Source organism: Parasteatoda tepidariorum, chromosome 8 (genome assembly GCF_043381705.1).
Source record: "Parasteatoda tepidariorum isolate YZ-2023 chromosome 8, CAS_Ptep_4.0, whole genome shotgun sequence".
Lineage (NCBI taxonomy): Eukaryota > Metazoa > Arthropoda > Arachnida > Araneae > Theridiidae > Parasteatoda > Parasteatoda tepidariorum.
In genome coordinates this window covers 50899742-50907243 of record NC_092211.1, presented here as the reverse complement: position 1 = coordinate 50907243, position 7502 = coordinate 50899742, and positions in this window count along the sequence as shown.

Sequence of the window (7502 nt, the reverse complement as noted above, 5' to 3'; positions counted from 1 at the left end):
ATTCGAAAATTTGTGTTTAGCTTAAACAAAATCGGATCATTTTAATCAAATCAAATATGTTTTTCCGCTGACTGAGCAATTAGCCGGAAAAGTACAGAATAATTAGCCAGTAACTATCAATAAGACTTTACAGCTACTGTTTAATTTTCTCTATAATCATTAATTAAACTCGTCTTTGAATACATTAATAGCAATATTATTGCAAAAATATACAAGTATTCGAAAATTTGTGTTTAGCTTAAACAAAATCGGATCATTTTAATCGAATCAAATATGTTTTTCCGCTGACTGAGCAATTAGCCGGAAAAGCACAGAATAATTAGTCAGTAACTATCAATAAAACTTTACAGCTACTGTTTAAGTTTCTCTATAATCATTAATTAAACTCGTCTTTGAATACATTAATAGCTAATGAATTGATATTTTTAATGAGCGTAAGGCAATATCATAAGGACTCAAACAAAAGCAACTCAACAGGTATCTGTTGACTTAGGCCGGTACTGCTTTTGAAATTTAAGAACGCAGAAAATGAGCGAAAATAAGGAGGCATTTGTTTCATAAAACCTACGCAGAAAAAGATAAGGTGCTCATTAAGATAGAAAGCAAAAACTGCGTTATTAGCTTCGTTAGAGTAAGTTTATTGCTCTCTAAAAGCATATCAAAGAGCCAGATGAACGTCACTTCCGGAGTTGGTACTTGTTTTAGCACTAAATTTTGCTCATTATTTTGTATGCGGCGATAGCAAATCTCTTTCTTTTGAAACTTTAGTAATTCACTGTTTCATTTGGAAGACCGGCTAACAGCAATTATTTTCTTGCCCCGTGGTTTCTTGAATTCGAAGAGGGATTATGAAACATCATTTTATAATTTTATCGCAAATTATCTAGCAAGATGAGCTACCTGTCAGTTGCAAAACAGAATTTTAAATATAGACAGTTTCTTTTTAGTTTATTATGAATCAGTCCTTTAAGAATTGTTAGAATGTGCGACGGTAAAACAGCTATACAATTTCTTATTTGAAATAGAATTCTCATTTCTTCCAAGTCGAACAGACTTCTCAAATTTTTGTCAAAAAATAAAATTTAAAAGTATGCACATTAAGGATCTCTAATTTATTTTTAAGCTAATTAAAAATATAAATGTTATCAAAATCTAACGAATCACTACTGGGGAAGGCGAATGGGAAACACCAAAACCAGTTTAATTGCATAAGGAAACTAAGAGGAGTGCTAAAGGAGACTTTTAGAAATATCCACTAGGCAATCTTAGACCCACTAGGCAATCTTGATATTTTTCCTATCTCCTTCCTTCTTATGTATTATTTACGACCATTTATATGTAAATAAATATTTGACAATAGTTCTAAGAGGATGTATTAAGAAGAAAACTGTGTTCAAATACTAAACGACAGATAAAATTTAACAATTCAATTGGGATGAATTAATGAAAAATAAAAATTTCATGTTAAGTTGCAAAATAACAGAGTTGAAAATGATGAAATACTCCAGAGGTAATTAAAAAAACAATTCCAAGAAACTGAAGCGGTAAGTTACTACTTCTTTCGCTTCAAAAATATACAAATAGGAAATGACAGTCGGCGTGTTTCAAGCGCTCAAAAACAGGTGCCCATTTTCAAAATGTCTTATGTCCTCGAGTGGATGTCAATCAAGTAACAAAAAGCGATAAAGAAATAGATAGAGAGAACGATTACATGTTGCTAGATATAAATCTTAATATTCATAATTAATTTTTTTTAAAGTAATTTAACACATGAAAGGTAAAAACCGTTCCCTAGTTGAATATTGTTATAAGTCTCGTTAACGATAAAAATTGTTTTTCATTTACTTCCTTTTATAGAGTCACACAATCTGTTTTACTAAGATCATTTTTTATTTTCAAGTACAGATAATTATTTTTCAGTTCTAGGTAATCGTTTACTTTGCTACGTCTAACATAGTCAGAAAATATTTTTACATAAAGTTACAATAATTGCATACCTTGTAAACAAAATATTCTATGTTTTTGTTAAAAAAATATCAACTTTTTTTATTTCCAATGAGCTGCACAATCAGTCTTCCCGATGCGTTCTCCAGAGGTGGTATCCACTCTTTCAGGACCACCACAATGGGTGAGATACCGTTGGTCATGTTAATTTGGGCGTCTGGCTTCTGCCACACTAGATGGCAGCACCAGCAAAAATATCAACTTTGAAGGGGGGGGGAAAGAACAATAATGAATGAGGAGCAATTATCGGGTTGGTGAGCGGAGGTTCCTTGTGCAATAAAAGAAAAAAAGAGTTACGTGCTACGGAAATTATGTTAGTTATTGCATTAAACATGTTGTTAATTTTTGAGTTAAAGTTGAGTTGAGTTGCTGAGTTTTGTTGAGTTAGAATAAGCCCTGGTGGCTCAAGGGATAGAGGCCTCCCAATGATGTGCCCCGGGTTCGAATCCCAGCGATGGCTGGTCGATTCAAATTTTGCACCAGGCTCGCACCGACCACAGTGTAGACGTAAAATATCCGCAGTGCTAGACAGATCAAGGGTTAGATTTCCCTTGCAATCAGACTAACCGTGGGAGGTTTTCGTGGTTTTCCTCTCTGTGTAACGCAAATGCTGTTTAGTTCCATCAAAATGTCCTCCACGAAGGCAAATTTCTCCCAATACTTGTTCCAGGAGTTCCCTTGTCTTCTGGATTGAGTTCAAAATTACGAGGATATTGAGTTGAACATTGGTTATCGTAAACTCAGAATTGGGTCGGCTGTTAAGTACCGGTCATAAAATATAAAGTAAAATGAGTTAAAAGGATTAAAATATTTTGCTCAATTTGTCAATTAAATTTTTAGCCAATATGTCGTAGCCTAGTCAAATATCTACAATATTGTGAATGCAAAATTATTTATAAAAAATTTCTAATATAAGTTTTAAATTATTTAATAAAATCAAAAATTAATTTCTTTAGCCTAAGTTTATTAAATCTGTTTGCTTTTCTACTAAATTAAAAAAATATCAATAATCACTTCCGCCTAAATAGTCCATTAACTTTAAATTAAAAACTGTCATTCTAATCACGTAAACCGTTAAAGATTTGGGCAATTAAACAAAACGGAACAATCAAAACAAAGCGGAAAAATCTAAACTATAAAAATAGACCAATGTTTTTTTTCTTTCTAAGTTTAAAATATTAACCTTTAAAATATTTAGCTTCTTTTTAGCGTAAGTAATCTATTTTCGTTTCGTTGATTTCAAGGTATTTAGTTTTTACATAATAAGTTTATACATTATTTTGAGTCTAAAACAGTTATAAATATTTATCTCTAGTTTAAAATTAATTTAAACTCATTAATGTTTTATTTCCACTAAATGATTAAATCTGCTAAATTTAGCTATGAATCGATAGTCTTAAGTCACGGCCGACTAAATTATCCATTAACTTATAAATTAAAAAAAAAAATCATCGATAATTATGTATGTTTTTATACATTTGTGATATTAAAAACTGAGAAACAAACATTCAGAATGAACAAATGTTTTTCATTAAATAACAGTTCAAAGAACCAAGTTTTAAATTATTTGGTTGGCTTTAATTTAATTAATCACTTCATTTGGTTGTTAGTTCAGCTAATAAGTTAAAATACACCAATACACCGCTCATAGTGTGAATATAAAGTAGTTTTACAAAAAATAACTTTAGTTAAAATTTGTTACTGAAACCAACTAATTATCCCGCTTTATAATGATATTTATAAAATAAAATTTTAAAAAATCACTTCCGCCTGAACTACCCATTAACTTTTAAGTTTAAAGTTGCCGTTATCATTGTATGAATACCAAAGATTTGTGCATTTTAATGAAACGGTGCAATTGTGCTGNTTTAATTAATCGCTTCAATTGGTTGTTAGTTCAGCTAATAAGTTAAAATACACTAATTCACCGCTCATAGTGTGAATATAAAATAGTTTCACAAAAAATAACTTTAGTTAAAAATTAGTTACTGAAACCAACTAATTATCCCGCTTTATAATGATATTTATAAAATAAAATTTAAAAAAATCACTTCCGCCTGAACTACCCATTAACTTTTAAGTTTAAAGTTGCCGTTATCATTGTATGAATACCAAAGATTTGTGCATTTTAATGAAACGGTGCAATTGTGCTGTGCAAACTGGTGAAAATGTGCACTGTAAAATATTCCGGATCAAAATAGGAGGGTAGTACTTTTCACCATAAAATCTACTTTTTTGCAGTAAGATTTTGTGGAACAGAAAAATCTGGTGTAAAAATAAAATGTTACAGTAAAAATGGATTCTGTACTAAGGGTGTCAGTAATTTGCCAATACTACCGTAATTTTATCTGGAATTTTTTACACTGTATACCATTAAAATGGGCACTTTCCCCTCATTCTTGTCTAACTTCAGACATTTAGTCATTAAAACATTAGCTTTCTCTTAAACCTAACTAACTTTTCATAACTTGTTTAAAATTAATTTTCCTTAATTTGGTTATTTTGCATTCTAAACTGGAAATACGCAAATCTAGGCCGGGATAGCCTGGTTGGTAGGGCACTGGGCCCATGCCTAAGAGTTCGTGGGTTCATTTCCCTCCGGCCGAAGTAAATGGTGACTGATGCACGTTAAATCTGTCGAGTCACAAAGTCCTCCATGTTCCCATAACAAATCAACACCTCTGAGGGTACTGATCCAGGAGTTTCCTTGTCTTCTGGATTGGTTCAAAATTGCAAGGCTACAGAGTTGAACATTAGTAGTCGTAAACCCGAAATCGGGTCAGCTGTTCAAAGACGGATATAAAATATAAAATAAAATGCGCAAATCTAAGCATCGTTGTACTTATATCTCTCCTTAAACTAACTTAAAAGCAAAAATGTTTTATTTCCACTCGTTGAGGAAATCGATTTACTTTTGCAATGATTTTAAAATATATTAATCTCTGCCACCTGTATTACCCATTAACTTTTAAATTAAAAACATCATTTATAATTATGTAGGCCTATAGATTGATGAAATACAGAGTAAAACAAACCATCGGAATAAACCAATGTTTTTTTTCCTGCCGTCTTGAGTATTAAAACATTTGGCTGATCTCTTTTTTTCTTCTATAGACGTGACTAGAATGTGCACACATGAAAAAAAAAACTATTGAAGATGGCGATTAAGAGAACTAATTTTCATAACTTATTTTACTGTTTTGTTTCGTAAGGTTCTCGAATGAAACGATAAATTTGTGATGTATGTCACGGATGTGTCACAAATGAGTGAAAATCTTATCACTCATTTATCAAAACTGTTTGGAAATGTCAGTAAATTAATTAAACGACAGGTTTTGGAAAATATGTAATTTATATCGTCAGCAGAAAAATAGTAGGAAAATGAATAATATTGATGATATTTTCTGGTATAATTAAATTATTAATATTTGATACTTTTTGTTAATTAATCACATGAGTGACAATAATAATTAGATTTTTTTTTCTCCATGTGGAGGCTCCAAGCAAAATAATTTTGTGTGATTCATTATCTTTTTAATGAATGTTACTATGTGTAATAAGTTATAAGAAAAACGCGACAATATTCGTGAAATGTGTCGGGTTTTTTTAACAAATTATTTTCCTGAAACGAATAATCCCATAATAACTGATGTAGAGTGATATGTGCGGATCTCTAAAACCTTTAACTTTTGATAATAAAAAAAACAATAAATAATAGGCACACTATTTTTACAACCCCAGAATTGTTTGAAAATGTATAAAATATCAGAAAATAATCGTGAACATCGAAAATTTTGATGCCCTTATAAGTATAAACAAAAAATTAAAATTTTTGAACTAATTTTTCTAGGTTTATAATCACAAACTGTCATTCGGTGAGGTTACAGTTACGATATCAAGACCATAATCAGACGCAGACCTAAAAAGTAAATGTTAAAATCGATCAAAATTTTGACCACACGTTTGTCATTGCCTAATTTATGTTCTGCGGTGTGTGCATCGCATTGCGTTGCATCTGAGTAAAGTTTTCGATCTATTCTCTAGGTTGTCCAGACCTTAACCCTGTCAAACCGTAAAATCAGGATTAATTAATTGAATTTAACATATCAGAACTTAGTTTTTTCCCTATGTTTTACTAATTGAAGATATTTTTTGATTGAAAATAATTAAAGTTAGTCTTTTTATACATTTTATAACAATTTAACTTAATATTAAAATTTTTCAATTCATTTATGATACTAATAATTTTTGACGAAAAATAAAGGGTAAATATAGATGAAATTATTGAAAAGAAAAAATTGCTCAATAAAAGAAAAATAGGTCCAATAAGTTTATATGTTTATTAAATGAATGATACTTTTGTCGTTTTAATGATTTTTTTATAAAATGTATATAAACCTAGAAAAATTAGTTCAAAAATTTTAATTTTTTGTTTAAAGGGCATCAAATATTTCGATGTTCACGATTATTTTCTGATATTTTATACATTTTCAAACAATTCTGGAGGTGTAAAAATAGTGTGACTATTATTTTTTTATTGTTATCAAAAGTTAAAGGTTTTAGAGATCTGCCCATATACATGTCAATAAAAGCTTTGCTTGCTTTATAATGAAATATGAAAAACAGGGCTTGAGCATAGGGCTAATTTTCAAAACAATAAGTCATGAATGAAGCAAACAGAACATGGTTTAAATAGGACAAGACACAATTAATTACAACTAAGAAAAGGAAAATCGGAGGCAAAATATATTTTCATACAAAATGTACACTTAGGATGGAACTGAGGTAATTTAAAACCGAATCAGTATTCATATGAATGAAAGTGCTCATGTTTTGAGAATGAGTGCCGTGTTCGAGCCCTCGAAATATGTCAATTTTTTTCCACTTTTATAGCAAATGAAGTTTTTATTGACAAGTAAATTATCTTCTTATTTTATAGCATTAGTTTTATAAACACAGTGTCAAATCCTTAATTATAGTAAAAAAAAGAAATTGAGGATGACTCAGTACTGTGGTCAGTGTGAAATGGGTACGGAATTCACGACCCAACCAGCCATTCGAACTCAGGTCACCTCCTTGGGAGGTGAGTGCTCTATCCCCTGAACTTCCTCGTTACTGATTCGTCAAAACTTGGTAATCCTCAAGATGCAGCAGATGACGATCCAATCTCCATTTTCGTGAAATATGGACCCTTCTTTCCTGTTAATCTTCAAGCTAGCTGTTATTTTAACACTTATTATATAGTCAGAGTTATAATGAACGAGTTATTTGTTAAATAACCAAGTAATAAAATTTCATTTAATTAAAAGTTTCTATCATTCTAAAATTGAACATGTTTTCTATATAACCGTTGCAACATCACTTGAATTGTAATAATAAATATGCACAAGTAGTTCGCAAAATAACCAACAAAATTTTTCCATATTTAAAAGTTTTATTCATTCTCGAAATATTTTTCAAAAGCACTATAAATCATAATAAATCAAACACGATTTATT